The sequence below is a fragment of the Aotus nancymaae genome, unplaced genomic scaffold (genome assembly GCF_030222135.1).
Source record: "Aotus nancymaae isolate 86718 unplaced genomic scaffold, 86718_ANA_hifiasm-v0.15.2.pri h1tg000040l, whole genome shotgun sequence".
Classification (NCBI taxonomy): domain Eukaryota; kingdom Metazoa; phylum Chordata; class Mammalia; order Primates; family Aotidae; genus Aotus; species Aotus nancymaae.
In genome coordinates, this window is record NW_026988454.1 from 64338442 (window position 1) to 64357415 (window position 18974).

Sequence of the window (18974 nt, forward strand, 5' to 3'; positions counted from 1 at the left end):
TCCTTTGTCTCTTTTGATCTCTGTTGGTTTAAAGTCTATTTTATCAGAGACTGGGATTGCAACTCCTGCTTTTTTTTTTTTTTTGGTCTCCATTTGCTTGGTAAATCTTCTTCCATTCCTTTATTTTGAGCCTATGTGTATCCTTGCATGTGAAATGGGTTTCCTGAGAGACTTTCAAATGACAGGTGCCCTCCTCATAACTGGTGAAAACAGGAGTCCTTATCACTGAAGAAACAGGGACTCAGAGAAGAATCTGATTAAATAAGCTTTGCTGAATGCCCTCCTCCCCCAGTTTTTTAGTACTAGATTATATTTTTTTGCCCTATTAGATTTCTACACAACTGTGCAATTTCCACTAAACATACTATATAAAACACTAAGGCTTAACTGTTTTTCAGGGTCTTCTTTTTCTTATAAAGACTCCTGTGCCAGGAAAAACTTACTTTAAAAAAACACTTGTATGCTTTTCTTTTCTTAATATGTTTCTTGGTATAGGGACTTAAGCCATTAATCCAAAATGGGTAGAGGAAGATATATAATTGTTTTCTCTATATCTGTCAACAAGACAATGGAACCAACTTTAAAGATCTCCCAATAGTCAAACCTTAGAAATTTTAACATCCAAAGAAGTGATAGCAACAGAATTTTTGTGGAATTAAGAAGGAACTATGAGTCTGTGTTGACAGAAATGAATGTAAAATGAATGAATGAGAGAAAAGAGAATGCCCTCTCTTATGGCATAATAGTATTTGACAGCAGCAGATTGTAAAAAGCATACAAAAGACTTCAGAAAGCATACTTGTGAAAGAAATTCAATAAAGTCAAAAGATACAGCACAGCAAAAGAAAGATTGTACAGACAAGCATCATTAGCCTGAGAGATTTCCAGGTACAGTTCCTCAGTATCATTCTTTTTTCCTTTGAGACAGTCTGACTCTCTTGCCCAGATTGGAGTGCAGTGGCACGATCTCTGTTCACTGCAACCTCCACCTCCTGGGCTCAAGTGATTCTCCTGCCTCATCTTCCCAAGTAGATAGGATTATAGGAGTGCACCACCACACCTAGCTAATTTTTCTATTTTTAATAGAGACAGGATTACACCATGTTGGCCAGGTGGACCTGAAATTCCTGACCTCAAGTGATCTGCCCATCTCGGCCTCCCAAAGTGCTGGAATTAAAGGTGTGAGCCACCATGCCCTCACAAAAAATTTTCATAGATACATAATTATTTTTCATAGATACATAATTGTGTGAATTTATAGGACATATGATATTTTGATACAAAGATACACTGTATAATGATAAAGCTATGTAATTGTGATATCCATCACCTAGAAACATTGAGTATTTCTTTGTATTGGGAACATTCCACAAGATGTGCTTTATTTTTGAAATAGGAAACACTATGACTTGTGCAAGCAATCTAGGTTTTGAAAGAGCTTCCAAAAAATTCCCAGTGGGAACTTGTATACTCTTCTAGTCATGTGGCCAAGCCAAGCTGTATAACCAGTTACACAAGGTATAAGCCAGGAATATGCAAACTGGCCTGGTGATACTAGGAATGTTTCAAACTTTAAACACAATATTATACATCATTTCTTAGTCCTTTCATTCTTCTCTTGACCAAGAGTCAGTTTCAAACTTTCAGGCATCCCTGGAGATACACATTGAGCTATTCTAGTTCAGCCGAAAATAACTTTTTACAAGTACTGATAGGTAGAAGAAATGATAGCATTAGAAACAACACCACTTAGCAACTATTATAAAAATTGAGTAAGACAAAAATCCAGAGCAGGAGCTAAACTAGCAAGTTAACTTTTAATGAGAATCAGGATGTTTAAATATTGTCACAGTAACTCACTCCAAACTACACACACACACACACACACACACACACACACACATATTTAAGGAAGGACCAATAATTTTATAGTGGATTTACCTAGCAGCTCTCTCCTTAGGCAACTAATCAGTTACCATCAGCAATAATGGGACAAACTGACAGCAAGTCTTCCTAATATGATGCATTAAGAGAGACACAGCATCACTCCTGTGATGTTACTATCAAAAGTGTATCATTTAAATGTAATCATTAGCAAGCAGGAGTCAAAACTAAATTGAGGAACATTCCACAAAATAAGTGGCCTGGATTTTTTAAAAAATGTCAAGGTCATGAAGTCAAGGAAAGGCTAAGGAAGTCTTACAGATTAAAAGAGATGAATGCAATGTGGTATATAAATGTATTGCATAGATTGAATTGAATCTTACATTGAAAAAACAAAAATAGTTAATAAGGACAATAATAAAGCAATAGATGAAATTTGAATATACACAATTGATTTATATAAAAAGTACTGTATTAATGTAATTAATGATTTTGATAATTATAGTGCTGTTAATAACATATACTTATTTTCATGGTGAAAATATTTAAGAGTAAATTCTTGGGAATGTACTCTAATATTTAAAGGTAAATGTGTAAAATGTCAGCAACAAAATATTAAATGTCTCTAACTTTTCATATATATATATATACACACACACATACACAAATGACACACACATGTTCACTCACATACCTGAATGAAACACAATAAAATGTGTGCTCTTAGGTACTGATTCCCTGACTCAAATTTAAACAATAGTAAAAATGTCCAGATTGCTAAATAAATGATACTTAATATGATTTTTTGATTCAATCCTACAAGATAAAATAACAATGCTGACCATTGACTGAAATCTTATGGGTTACTGTATGGAAAGTTGAGGTGTCCCCAACCACTTCGTTATTTTAAGTAATTAATTACATGGTTCTCACCTCAAACATGTGGAAGATTACATTCTTCAGTTTAGACCAAATTGAAAAAAAAATGTGAACTTGCTAAAACTTTTGTTGATGATGTTTGTTAATTTTAGTATTTTTAAAATAAAATATATTACAAGGATATATTTTCTAGGCTTTGAATCACTATTAATGAAGCAATTCAAATTCCTTTTAACATGACCTATTTCAATTCCAACTTTATAAGAAAGATAAATGAGTCTTAGAGATTTGAAATACATTATCCAGGATCACCCAGCTTTCATTAAAAAAGCCAAGACAAAACCTACATGTGTCTGATACTAGTACTATTATTCTTTTCTTTTTCTTTGATATTTTAGTTTATTTATATATCATGAAATTATTAAATCAAGCAGATTAACATATAGTTATTTTCATGGTGGTAATATTTAAGATATACTCTTTTAGCAATTTTCAAGCATCATTGCTTTTACTCACTCTTCTACACTTTCTTATTTTCAGTAAAATCCTGCGGAGACATAAAACGTGAAATGTGGTGGAAATGATGCTGTGGTAGGTGTGAGCTTAGACACTAAAGAGACCTGGCAGCACCACTTTCTCTTTGGAGCAGCCTACTGCTGCACATGCAGACACACACACATATATACAAGAAGAGAGAGTTATACTTCCAAATAACAGTGCTAGTAAAGATTTATGTTAAGAAAAACATGAATAATACATAAAATTCCTTCTAAATTCTAGTTAACTTGGCAATTTTTGACTATGACAAGGTTCGAAGAATAAACATTAAAGTCTATTTGGGATACAATATACATAAAGACCCTGAGCAAGAGAGCATAAGAAACTTATTTTCTGCTTATGTTTTACTTATAGCACCACATTTTCCCCCTTACTCAATCCCACTTATGATAGGGGAACATACCCATCCCATAGGGCCAAACTGAGGAGAGCATATATCCATGTTTGCCATCTGTCTCGTCTATACTCCTAGACTCAAGAATTATTTCTATACTAAACAAACTATTCTCTCCCCAACTAGTTGAAAACAAAAACAAATTCAAAATTTTGTATATTTGCTATAATAACAGGTACTTTTGAGTGTGTATGTGTGTGCATATTTATATCAGTGTCTGGGAGCTTAATATTATCTTAAAAGTCTTATCTTAAAAGTTATTAGTAGTAACTTTTTTCCCTTAGATTTTATATGTATACAATAATATCAGGTATGAATAAAAGTTTTGTTTCTTCCTTTTTAACTTGAACTGAATTCCTTTTTTGTACTTGAAAGTAATGGCTACATTGTTTAATATAAGCTGTGAGAGCAGATATCACTGTATTTGTCTGTTGGATGTTGTGGAGAAACAGTCAACCCATAAAATACCTGTTAATTATAATACTTGGACAGTTAAAAATTTCACAGTATTTTTTAACTTATTTACCTTCTTTATGATAGTTCAAGGGAGAGATAAATGTGTATTAGGGCTGATATAAAATATTAAATGTATAGAAAGTTGTGAGTGTTGTCAAGTTGTATGTATTTGAGAGGAAAAAACTACATTTTATGGTGGAGAATCAGTTTTTATTTTTTAAATAAAGTTTTTTATACATAGAATTTTTCTAAAAATTAAAATAATCCCTATCAAATAATATTTTTCTGCACTCTTAATTTAAAAAATAAAATAAATGAATATATACTAGAGAATCATTCAGAAAGACATACTTCCATTTAACCAATATATACAAATCTTATATTTGTATTCTAAAATTCATAATGATAACTATTCAACATGATTATAAAAATGTAATTGAGACTGAGTTCTCGAACCTGGGGGAGACTCAGCTTACTCCCAGGTGGACTGTTCTTTCAGGCCCTTGGTCCCTCACTCACCCAAGAATGGGAGAGAGAACCCCACCGGGTACAGTACACTCATAAGTAAATATTGGACCCCAAAGAGTTTTGCAGAAAGTGATTTATTTAGACAGAGAGAGAGAAAAAGGATAAATAAATGGATAGAGAGAAAAGTAGCTCCCACAAGGTCATGGAAGGGGATCCAGATATGGAGTCCACCCCGATGTGGGGGAAGGGGACTTTTAACCTGGAAGGAATTCCTGCCCCATTCAATTTTTTTCCATCCTATGAAAGGAGTTCCTTTAAACTTAAGCTGGAGTGAATGATTTTTGATACTTTCCCTCACATGCGAAAGTTAAACAAAGACCTCTAAGATCGCAGATGGAGAAGTAGGTAGGTGGAGGTATGGTGCTGGGAAGTTCTTGCCTTTGAAACTATGCCCCCTTATGGATCCAGGAAGAGAATACATTCCCTCATAATTATGCTAAAAGATTATACAATTTCCTAAATAGTTATAATAAAATTATTTTAAAATAAGGATAAAAAGAAATTTCTACTGTTTTTTTGTTCTATGTCTGTAATGTCTGAATGTTTTAAAAGGTGAATTCTCCTCTAATATGCTATGTGATTTAAAATATATATATATTTTATCCCAAAGAGAATATATTACCCCCAAGACAATTATCCCAAATATATATAATAAATATATATTATATTAAAAATAATATATAAATAATGTAATGTATATATTATTTATTTCAAGCTATGTGATAAAAAATGTATATATCTTAATATATATAAATATATATTTGGGATAGTTGTCATATTCTATTTGAAATTTTAGGTCATTGCATAAACATTTATTTTTACTGAGAATGTTAGTAATTGTGTGTATTCTAAGCACTTAATATTTTTAGAATATTACATTCTATTTTCAAAATATTTCACAGTATTTTCAAATATTTAGAGAAAGTATAGCTAAGATTTTGTGTCTGTGAGTTCCACATCCATGGACTTAACTAACCACAAATTGAAAATTTAAAAAAAAAAGCAAAGCATCTATACCGAAGATATCAAATCTGTTTGTTTTTGCCATTATTTTTTAAACAAAACTGTATAACAACTGTTTACATAACATTTACATTATATTTAAGTATTATTGGGATGATTTAAAGTATATGTGACAATGTACATAGGTTATATGCAAATACTATACCATTTTATATAAGGGACTTGAGCACATACAGCTCAAGTATCCGGAGGAGCACCTGGAGCAACTCCCCCATGGATACTGAGATACCACAGTATAATAATCTAGGAGAAAGCATAGCTACTGTTTAATAGAAGAAGCATTAGTAGTAATACATCAAGAGAGTACATTGAAATTATACAAAATCATATGTTTTACAAAACAAGATATTTTATAACATAAAATATATGTGTCCATAATTTTCTGTGAAATGCATATAGTTTGAACTTTTAAAATGACAAATTACGCTCAATATTCTCTTGATTTTAAGTTTTTGTATAACTCAAAATTTGTCTCATATATTTAACAAATTGGAGCATGGTAAATAAATATAAAAATGCTTTCTGGCCTATAATGTTAATATAAGGATTGTCGTGAAAAATGCTATTTAATAAATGAATATAACTTAGCTATGAAGAAATGTGATTAAAATATAAATTGTTTTTACCTAGTGAAGGATTAGTCAAAAAAAATTTTTAAGTCATAAATCACTTTAGAGAAAAGATTGTGACAATTTATCCAATGTGAGATACATTAAATTTTATTGTAAAAGTATTGCACTGACCTCAAAGAAATGTGAATTGGCTCTGAGTAGCCTGAATTTGGTATATAAGGATCATGAAATGTAAACCCACAGGTAGTGATTACCTTGAAACTAACAGAAATAAGATTCTCAAGGAAGGAGAGAAAGTATAAATTCTAATAAGGTTTGTTTACAAGATAAGTATACAAACTGATTATTATTTATGAAGCAATAACGTTTGGCACATTCATACAAACACATACAATTATGATAGCATGTTAAGTCCTGATTGCACTAATTAAATTATGACTATAGCCTGAGTATGGTGACTCAGACCTGTAATCCCAGTGCTTTGGAAGGCCAAGGCAGGAGGATCCCTTCAAGCCAGGAGTTCAAGACTAGCCTAGGTAACATAGTAAGACCCTCACCTCTATAAACAATTATTTTTAAAAATTAGTTTGCATGGTAGTGCATGCCTGGTCCTAGCTGAACTTAGTAAAGATATAAGTATAATTAGATATTTTTTTTTCCTATCAATACTTTAACATTTTATTTCTCTACACTATGGATACAAATTTTAAAGTATGTTAATACAATGTTATTATGGTAGGTCGAATCCACCAAAAGATGTCTATGTCTTAATCTCGGGGACACGTAAATACGTAATATTACATGACAAAGGGACTTTGCAGCAGCCATTAAGGGTATAGACTTTGTTTAGGAAGGTAATACTGTATAATCCAGCTGGGCTGAATCTAGTTACAATGCCCTTTAAAAACAGAGAGATGTGGCAGAAGACGGAAGTCAGTGAAATGCTGCAGAAGGCAAAGTTTGAAAGATTTTAAGCGTGAGAACTCAGTGTGCCATTATTGGCCCTTAGATGAAAGAGTCCATTTGCAGAGCATGGACAGAGGCCTCAAGTAGCCAGGACTGATCCTCAGCGGACAGCTATCAAGGAAATAGAGACCTTAGCCTTCTAACCACAAGAAGCTGGATTTTGCTAATAATTTCAATGAGTTTGGGATTGGGTTCATTCCCAGAGCTTTCATTAAGACAGGTAATGTGGCCAACATCTTGATCTTAAGGCCTATGAGACTCATGCTGGACTTCTGACATGGACTATCTTACAGAACTGTGAGATAATCAATGTATTGTTTCAAGCTGCTAAATTTTTGATAACTTTCTATGGCAACAATAAAACACTAACTAAGTTATACAAGACAAAAGGCAGAAGAAAGCTATCACCTCTTGTTAATCCAATTCAGGAAACAGAAACAGAACAAATTAGAAAAACCAGTCTAGTCTTCTAGACATATCTTAGTTACAACCCACTGAATGGAAAGATAAAATATAATTCAGAGCAACCTTTGGAAACGGATTTGCTTATGTTTTAGAGGAAGCAGTTTCACATAAGCACTATTTGTGCTTATGCTAGGACTGAGTAAAACAATATTTTCTTAAAGTTTCTAGCCTTTCTTTGCAACTTCTGGCAGTTGCTATATCTACTAATCAGGTAATAAAAACAATTGCATGTTGGTAGGATGATTTGGGCATCACCGAGGAGGTAAAAATCTGAAAATGAGCCTGGATAATACTGGGAAGAAAACACTTTAAATGTGTAGACTCTCTTTCTGTGAGTCTACACATTTGTTTTATTTTAAATAGATGTTTTACATGCTGATATTTGTATGTTAACGACTTTATTTACTAACTGTGCAAAATGCCTTACCAAGTATGGAATAGGGCTTATAAGAAGTAATTAAATATAAATACATGGTCATGAAAAGTCAGTCATAAAATGCAAATAAGGAGGAATTCAAATGATGAAATGTGTGATTAGTGAAATAAGCCTTTATATGAGGACAGTTATCAAAAGATCAGAAGGCATTTATGAGGAATGCAACTGCTCAATCAACAGAAAAAAAAATTAAGCACTTATCTCTACAAAGCACTATGCAGAAATCTTAAGGGCTTCAAATTTTATTGGAATTCTAATAAAAAATGATTCCTTTATATTCCTTTGATGTGTTTCATGATATAATATTATCAATCCTAATTTATTGTTCATTCAGCTTTGGATTTATTACTATATTTGACATATTCTGGTGTTTATAAACCAATAGTATATTAATGTTACTCAATGTTTATGAAGCCCAGAGCCCCTAGAAAGGGTTGTGGCTTCCTTGCTTTTAAGTGCCTGTTATTAATGATCACCATAAGCTAATGGACTCTCTTGCATATATAGTAATCTAGATACACAGAGCCCTTCTCTTCAAGGACACATTTCAAAGGACACAATTCTGCATAAAGTGTTAAAGGAAATATACAATATAACAGAGAGATATAGTGAGAGGTACAGTTTATTTTAACATAGAATAACCTATGATACTCTGAAAAATAAAAATCAGCATAGACAACCCTCTGTACTTGTGGGTTCAACCTACATATATTCAACCAACCCCAGATCTAAAATATTTGGGAAAAATTGCATTTGTACTAAACATGTATAACTTTTTTTTTCTTGTCATTATTTCTTAATATGGTATAACAACTATTTACATAGCATTTACATCATATTAGGTGTTATTAGTAATCTGGAGTTAAAGTATAGGGGAATATGTGTATAGGAGATATATATATATAAATACTATACCACTTTATATCAATGACTTGGATCTCCATGAAGGTTGGCATTCCTGAGAGGTCCTGGAGTCAATCCCTCAGGGTGAGGGAGGACTGTATCTACCTTAAAATATACATGCTTTTTAGAATAAGAATGTGATAAAAAAGAGAAAATGATTGGTAATAAGATTTTCGGGAAATGGAAAACATTGAGTTCATTCTAAATTGGAAAGCGCAGGTATCTTGAATGTTAGATTAGAATAAGTTTGGATGGGATGGGTTACAAAACCTAAGGCCATGCCTCTCAACTGTAGCATAAGGGCAAGAAAACACAGTTATACACATGCATATCATGAAAGAGGAGAGTACTCTGGTCCCCCTCACAGGACGTGTAACATGGGTATGGCTCTCTGGCCACGGAGATCTCAAACCTGTTATGGGGGAAGCACACAGACTGGCAGGTGTAGGAACCCGGGGCGAGCGCTTCTGGGCTCCAGGCCCAGGGCAGTGTCTAGGGGTGGGTGTCTGCGACTCCTGAAGCCCAAGTGGGCGTGTGTTACAATGTGCTCCTTTAGCCTTGCCGCCTGGGGATGGCTGAGGATTAAGCCCCCGGATTCTTGTCCGGGTCCTGGACGAATAAAGTCACATGAAGTGTTTGAAAGGCGATGAACACGGAGACTTTTCTGAGCCGCGCAGGTGTCTTTCAGCGGGATAGGGAGCTGGAGTGGGAAGGTGGAGTTTGGCTGTTCTGGGCTGAACAACTCCTGACGTTCAGATGCCTCTTTTCTCCTCTGGGTGCCGCCCTGCTGCTCTCTGCCGTTTTTGTATTGTGTGGCCACTAATGTCCTTGGGCTTATATGTGCACACAGTGAGGGGCGTGGAGGGCTAGAGTGACCTTGGAAAATGCAACATTGGGGAGTGAAAACGTGAGTGCCTGTTCTCATTTAGGTCCATGGGCATAGGCCCAAGGATGGAGTCCTCACCAGGAACCCCGCCCTTCTCTACCCAGCACTTCCCTGCTCGCTCCGTATCAATTACATGAAATACTAGGAACAAACTGGATCATTCAGAAGAAAGAAACAAATGCAATCTGAGATAGGTAACAACATTAAGCAAAAAGAAAACAAGATAGTTGTTTTTAAATACATTTTAAAAGTCCTAAGGATAATAAACAGTTGTTTGATTTATATTTATCTTATCACAATGATTTAAACAGTTACAATGATTAAAACATAGGCAGTAACTAACATTATGTTCATGCATATCATTACACATTTATTACCTTAGAAATCTTTGTGCCTGCAGGATGCTCTTATTTTACCATACTATGATGGTTTTATTTCCAGACTCCTATGTTTACTATATATTCTATTTAAGCTAACTCTGTATGGGGAAAAATACTATAAAGGAAGAAATGATAGCGCATGATACAACCATTATTTTTGTGATCCTATACTTTGAGTTCCGTAGAAGCAGTCGATCTTGCATGTAAAAATTCATTAATTTTACATGGGAAATATGACTTTCTTTTTTTCTGAATAATATTGTGTCAAAACCATATGTGATTATAGACTGTAGCAAAGTGAGAGAAATAGGCAAGAAAGACAGTCATGACTGAGCTATGATTCAGGAGATCAGGGACTTTTGAATAGATGCAAAGAAGAGTGGGCTTAACACACACTCTCAAGGCAAAGAGACTATGGGTTAGTTGTGTGATGTGATAGTATAATGTACATAATATATAATTGATTTATTTGAGTGTAGGTTAAGAATAAAGCAGCTGGGTGTCCAAGGAGAAAGTGAAAAATGGTGTACTTGTGTAAATCTATGACTTTTCAAACCATTATGTTTTCTTGATCCTTAGTAATTTATCACTCCGTGAAATCAGAGGTGAAATGTAGCAATAGCAAAAGAAAACATGGAAAACTGTAATGTTTTATATGCCCTAGTTATGATTCTGTTTTGGATAGGTGTCTTAGAAACAATATAAAGTGTTCTCTCTGTAACAAATGAAATTACAAACTTTATTGTTTACTTAATGGCATTATGTGACAAAAGTATTTCAAAACCAAAATATAAGTTTTATGTAATATAAAGATTTCAATTAACAGAGATGTAGAATGATCTGGATATTAAACTATTGTTGCATACTTGTTGAACAATGAATAAAAACAGTTCAAAAATGAAAGAATTATGATTAATAATTTTACAGAAGAGGAAATCGGCTGCAATTCTTCCATAAAATTTGTCTAATGGATTTGTACCTTGCTACAGTTGAAAGATTTTGATCATCATTTATAATGATTACTATGGAGCTCTGAAGTAGTGTGCTATAAAAGATAGTTAATACAAAGGATGACATTTCTCACTGTTGGCAGGTGTTCTCAAAGAACCTTCATGGGTACAGATTAATATTATGGTGAATATTAATCTCTCCTATATATCTGGGAGGGTAGCACAAATGAATGGCTTTGCTTCTACCCCTTCATTCAGCCATGGCACAAAATCACTCCATGAAGACTGTAGTTCTAAGTATTCATCATCACAAGTGTATTTTTTATCTTGATTCAGTGAACAGTGGGTAAAAGAGGTTTCTACAAAATAAATAATCGGGGGGGTGCTAGAACTAATGACATATTTGCATTTTTTATCGTTTTGTATCAGAAACTTGCAGACTACATCAAAAAACACACAGATACACATATACACCCATAAATATTGAAAGTAGACGACATTCTTCTCATAAAAAATTGTTATTTCCATAGGTTATTGGGGAACAGGTGGTGTTTGGTTACATGAGTAAGTTGTTTACTGGTGATTTGTAAGATTTTGGTGCACCAATCACCTAAGCAGTACACACTGCATCCAATCTGTATTCTTTTGGCCCTCATCTGCTTCCTACCCTTTTCGCCTGAGACCCCAAAGTCCATTGTGTCATTCTTATTCCTTTGCATCCTCGTAACATAGATCTCACTTATGAGTGAGAACATACAATATTTGGTTTTCTATTCCTGAGTCACTTCACATACAATAATTGTCTCCAATCTCATCCAGGTTGTTGTGAATGCCATTAATTCATTCCTTTTTATGTTTTAAGGATGAGTAGTATTCCATTATGTGTGAATATATATGTATATCTATATCTATATATATAGAGAGAGAAATTGTTCTATATATATAGCAATTGTGATATATATAATATATATTATATGTATATATATGTATATAAAAAGATACTTGTGCACGCATGTTTATAGCAATCAGTTGGTACTGTGTATGGTTAGGTGAGGGTGATAAGTTGGAGGAAGGTATTTTGAACCTACATATTATGATACATTTATAAATTTATTATCCTTGCAACAAAATACAGTTTTTATTACTGAATTTTAAAAATAAGTCTTGAGTTCTACTATTTTAAGCCCTAAATGTATTGTTCTTCATTATTTTCTTGGATGATCTTGATCTTTGTATTTTTATATCATTTGTAAAATGAGTTTATAATTTTAGATATTTGACTTAATTCTAGTATAATTACTAGGTACTTTAAAAAACTTTATATAGTTTTATCTCTTTATTGATATATAATAATTTACATATTTGGGGATACATGAGTGTGTTACATGCATAGATATACCACATGCTATCAACTCCTAAGTGAAACTAAAAATATTCTATATACTTTTGAATCCTCATTTCATGTTGAAATACTATGTCTTTTAATCTATTTTGTGCATCATAGAAACTTTGGTCCTAACTCTTTAGTGTTCTGAATAGCCTTTGAAATCAACAAAAGTATTGTTGAAAAACCATTTGTGTATTTGAAACCCTTCTACTTGTATTTTTGTCACTCTAGGCTTAAAAACCTCTAATAGGCTTAATATCTTTATTTTCTCCAGTAGCATTTTATTTACTGGCCAATTTTCTGTTCTCAGCCCATGGGAAGAATTAGCAAATAATCCCAGAAAATAAAGTAAATAAAAACCAGTGCCTACCTGTCATCATTTAATCTCTTAATAGAAATTTCCTCTGTGAAATTTTAGTGGATCTTTTACACATTGCTCATGACTTTAAATATATAATTTAATAAGTTCCCCCACTTTTTCCAGTTTTCAGCAAAAGCATTGGTCTACTACTCCCTATAACATAGTATCTGAAAAAAGTTCCAATCTTTTTGATAACTATTGGAATGATTAAATAAAGATTTGAACATTTCTCGCCTTAGTAATTATGTTCTTGCTTTTACATTTATGAAAAATTTATGTATATGCTTAAAGTAAGATGAACAAAATTTATATTTAAAGATTTAAAATACAACAGCCATGTCACTAAAGCTTGAGCATTGGAATTTGACAAAAACAAAAATTTATGGTGGAAATACATTATTAAAATGCTACATATTTTATACCCTCATTGGTTTTACGCATTCATTTTTCTAAAAACAATTTTATTTAAGAATAAAAAATGTCACTGAATCATATATATATATATATTTTAATTGTACTTTAGGTTCTGGGGTATACATGCAGATCATGCAGGATTGTTGCATAGGTTCATACATGGCAATGTAATTTGCTGCCTCCATCCCTCCATCACCTGTATCTGGCATTTCTCCCCATGTTATCCCTCCCCAACCTCCCCACCCCCTGCTGTCCCTTCCCTAGCCCCCCCCCCACAACAGACACCAGTGTGTGACACTCCCCTCCCTGTGTCCATGTGTTCTTATTGTTCAACACCAACTATGAGTGAGAAGATGTGGTGTTTGATTTTCTGTTCTTGTGTCTGTTTGCTGAGAATGATGATTTCCAGATCCATCCATGTCCCTACAAAGGACACAATCTCATCATTTTTTATGGCTGCATAGTATTCCATGGTGTATATGTGTCACATTTTCCTTGTCTAGTCTATCATCAATGGGTATTTGGGTTGGTTCCAGTTCTTGGCTATAGTAAACAGTGCTGCAATGAACATATCTGGACATATGCCTTTATAATATAATTAATAGAATAATTTAAAATCTTTTGGATATATACCCAGTAATAAGATTGCTGAGTCAAATGGATTTTCTATTTCTAGGTTCTTGAGGAATCACCACACCGTCTTCCACAATGGATGAACTAATTTACGTTCCCACCAACACTGTAAAAGTGTTCCTATATATCCACATCCTCTCCAGCATCTGTTATTTCCAGATATTTTAATGATCACCATTCTAACTGGTGTGAGATGTTATCTCAATGTAGTTTTGATTTGCATTTCTCTAATGATCAGTGATGATGAGCATTTTTTCATATGTTTCTTGACCTCATATATGTCTTCTTTTGAAAAGTGTCTGTTCGTATCCTTTGCTCACTTTTGAATGGGTTTTCTTTTCTTGTAAATCTGTTTTTGTTCTTTGTAGATTCTGGATATTAGCCCCTTGTCAGATGGGTAGATTGCAAAAATTTTTTCCCATTCTGTTGGTTGCTGGTTCACTCTCATGATTGTTTCTTTTGCTGTACAGAGGCTCTGGAATTTAATTAGGTCCCATTTGTCTATTTTGGCTTTTGTTTTCAATGCTTTTGTTGTTTTAGTCATGAAGTCCTTGCCTATGCCTATGACCTGAATGGTTTTGCCTAGGTTTTCTGGTTTTTTTTTTTTAAGACGGAGTTTCGCTCTTGTTACCCAGGCTGGAGTGCAATGGCACGATCTCGGCTCACCGCAACCTCCGCCTCCTGGGTTCAGGCAATTCTCCTGCCTCAGCCTCCTGAGTAGCTGGGATTACAGGCATGCGCCACCATGCCCAGCTAATTTTTTGTATTAGTAGAGACGGAGTTTCACCATGTTGACCAGGATGGTCTCGATCTCTTGACCTCATGATCCACCCACCTCGGCCTCCCAAAGTGCTGGGATTACAGGCTTGAGCCACACTTCTAGGGTTTTTATGGTGTTAGGTCTTATGTTTAAGTCTTTAATACATCTGGAGTTAATTTTAGTGTAAGGTGTCAGGAAGGGGTCCAGTTTCTGCTTTCTGCACATGGCTAGACAGTTTTACCAACACCATTTATTAAACAGGGAATCCTTTCCGCATTGCTTGTTTTTCCAGGTTTATCAAAGATCAGATGGTTGTAGATGTGTGGTGTTGCCTCCGAGGCCTCTGTTCTGTTCTATTGGTCTATATTTCTGTTTTGGTACCAGTATGATGCTGTTTTGGTTACTGTAGCCTTGTAGTATAGTTTGAAGTCAGGTAGCCTGATCCCTCCAACTTTGTTTGTTTTGCTTAGGATTTTCTTGGCTATGTGGGCTCCCTTTTGGTTCCATATGAAGTTTAAGTTGTTTTTTCCAGTTCTGTGAAGAGGGTCATAGGTAGCTTGATGGGGATAGTGTTGAATCTATAAATTACTTTGGACATTATGACCATTTTCACAATATTGATTCTTCCTAACCATGAGCATGGAATGTTTTTCCATCTGTTTTTGTCTTCTCTTATTTCCTTGAACAGTGGTTTGTAATTCTTCCTGAAGAGGTCCTTTACCTCCTTTGCTAGTTGTATTCCTAGGTATTTTATTCTCCTTGCAGCAATTGTGATTGAGAATTTGCTCTTGATTTTGCTCTCTGTTTGTCTGTTATTGGTGTCTAAGAATGCTTGTGATTTCTGCACATTGATTTTGTATCCTGAGACTTTGCTGAAGTTGCTTATCAGCTTAAGGAGATTTTGAGCTGAGATGATGGGGTCTTCTAAATATACAATCATGTCGTCTGCAAATAGAGACAATTTGACTTTCTCCTTTCCTAATTGAATACCCTTTATTTCTTTGCCTGATTGCTCTGGCTAGAACTTACAATACTATATTGAAAATGAGTGGTGAGAGAGGGCATCCTTGTCTAGTGCCAGTTTTCAAAGGGAATGCTTCCAGATTTTGCCCATTAAGTGTGATATTGGTTGTGGGTTTGTTTTAAATAGCTTTTATTATATTGAGATATGTTCCATCAATACATAGTTTATTAAGAATTTTTAGCATAAAGTGCTGTTGAATATTGTTGAAGGCCTTCTATGCATCTATTGAGATAATCATGTGTTTTTTGTCTTTGATTCTGTTTATGCCGTGGATTACATTTATAGCATTGAATCAGCCTTGCATCCCTGGGATGAAGCCTGCTTGATTGTGGGTGGATAAGCTTTTTGATGTGCTGCTGCAATTGGTTTGCCAGTATTTAATTGAAGATTTTTTCATTGATGTTCATAATGGATACTGGCTTGAAGTTTTCTTTTTTTGCTGAGTCTCTGCTGGGTTTTGGTATCAGGATGATGTTGGTCTCACAAAATGATTTGGGAAGGAATCCCTCTTTTTGTTTTGTTTGGAAGAGTTTCAGAAGGCATGGTACCAGCTTCTCTTTGTACGTTTGGTAGAATTTGGCTGTGAACCCATCTGGACTTGGACTTTTTTTGGTTGGTAGGCTATTAATTGTGGCCTCAACTTCAGCCCTTGTTATTGATCTATTCAGGGTTTCAACTTCTTCCTAGTTTAGCCTTGGGAGAGTACAAGTGTCCAGGAATTTATTCATTCCTTCCAGGTTTACTGGTTTATGTTCATAGAGTTGTTTGTACCAATCTCTAATGGTAGCTTGTATTTCTGTGGAATCTGTGGTGATATCCCCTTTATCGTTTTTTATTGCATCTATTTTATTCCCCTCCCTTTTCTTTTTTATTAATCTGGCTAGCTGTCTGTCTGTTTTGTTGATGTTTTCATAAAACCAGCTCCTAGATTTATTGATTTCTTGAAGGGTTTTTTTGTGTTTCTGTCTCCTTCAGTTCTGCTCTGTTCTTAGTTATTTCTTGCCTTCTGCTAGTTTTTGAATTTTTTTGATCTTGCTCCTCTAGCTCTTTCAATTTTGATGATAGGGTGTCGATATTAGATCTTTCCTTGCTTCTCATGTGGGCATTTATTGCTATGTATTTCCCTCTAGACATGGCTTTAAATGTGTCCCAGAGATTCTGGTACGTTGTGTCTTCGCTCTCATTGATTTCAAAGAAGATCTTTATTTCTGCCTTCATTTCATTGTTTATCCAGTCAACATTCAGGAGCTAGTTGTTCAGTTTCCACGAAGTTGTGTGGTTCTGAGTTAATTTCTTACTCCTGAGATCTAATTTGATTGCACTGTGGTCTGAGAAGCTGGTTGTTATGATTTCCTTTCTTTTGCATTTACCGAGGAGTGATTTACTTCCAATTATGTGGTCAGTTTTAGAGTAAGTACGATGTGGTGCTGAGAAGAATGTATATTCTGTGGATTTGGAGTAGAGAGTTCTGTAGATGTCTATTAGGTCCTCTTGATCCATATCTGAGTTCAAGTCCTGGTTACCCTTGTTAATCTTCCATCTCATTGAGCTGTCTAATATTGACAGTGGAGTGCTAAAGTCTTCCACTATTATTGTATGGGAGTCTAAGTCTCTTTGTAGGTCATTAAGAACTTGCTTTGTGTATCTGGGTGCTCCTGTATTGGTTGTATATATGTTTTGAATTGATAGCTCTTCTTGTTATATTGATCCTTTTACCATTATGTAGTGCCCTTCTTTGTCTCTCTTGATCTTTGTTGGTTTAAAGTCCATTTTATCAGAGCTAGTAATGCAACTTCTGCTTTTTATTTTTTTGTCCTCTATTTGCTTGTCCTCAAAATAATATTTATTTTGAGCCTATGTTTGTCCTTGCACATGAGATGGGTTTCCTGAATACATTACACCGATGGGTCTTGACTTTTTATCCAATTTGCCAGTCTGTGTCTTGAGTGTGACATTTAGCCCATTTATATTTAAAGTTAATATGTTATGTGTGAATTTGATCCTGCCATTTTGATGATAGCTGGTTGTTTTGCCCATTAGTTGATGCAGTTCTTTATTGTGTCAATGGCCTTTACAGTTTGGTACATTTTTGGAGTGGCTGGTACTCATTGTTCCTTTCCATGTTTAGTGCTTCTTTCAGAAGATCTTGTAAGGCAGGCCTGGTGGTGATGAAATCTCTCAGCAATTGCTTATCTGTAAAATATTTTATTTTTCCTTAGCTTATGAAGCTTAATTTGGCTAGATATGAAATTCTAGGTTGGGAATTCTTTTCTTTAAGGATGTTAAATATTGGCCCCCACCCTCTTCTGGCTTGTAGGGTTTCTGCTGAGAGATCCACTGTGAGTCTTATGGGCTTCCCTTTGTGGGTAACTTGACCTTCCTCTCTGGCTGCACTTAGCATATTTTTCTTCATTTCAACCCTGGTGAATCTGACGATTATGTGACTTGAGGCTGATCTTCTTGAGGAATGTCTTTGTGGTGTTCTTTATATTTCCTGGGCTTGAATGGTGGCCTGCCTTACTAGGTTGGGGAAGTTCTCCTGGATAATATCCTGAAGAGTGTTTTTTAGCTTGGATTCATTCTCTCCGTCACATTCAGGTACACCTATCAAACATAGATTAGGTCTTTTCACATAATCCCATATTTCTTGGAGGCTTTGTTCATTTCTTTTCATTCTTTTTTCTCTAATCTTGCCTTCTTGTTTTATTTCATTGAGTTGATCTTCCGTCTCTGGTGTCCTTTCTTCTGCTTGCTTGATTCAGCTATTGAAACTTGTGTATGCTTCACAAAGTTCTCCTGCTGTGTTTTTCAGCTCCATCAAGTCATTTATATTCTTCTGTAAGCTGTTTATTCTAGTTTGCATTTCATCTAACCTTTTTTCAAGGTTCTTAGTTTCTTTTCATTGGGTTAGAACATGTTCTTTTAGTTCCAAGAAGTTTGTTATTACCCACCTTCTGAGGCCCATTTCTGTCAATTCATCAGACTCTTTCTCCATCCAGCTTTGTTCCCTTTCTGGTGAGTTGTGATCCCTTGGAGGAGGACACACATTCTGGTTTTTGGTGTTTTCTTCCTTTTTGCACTGGTTTCTTTCCATCTTTGTGCATTTATCTACCTG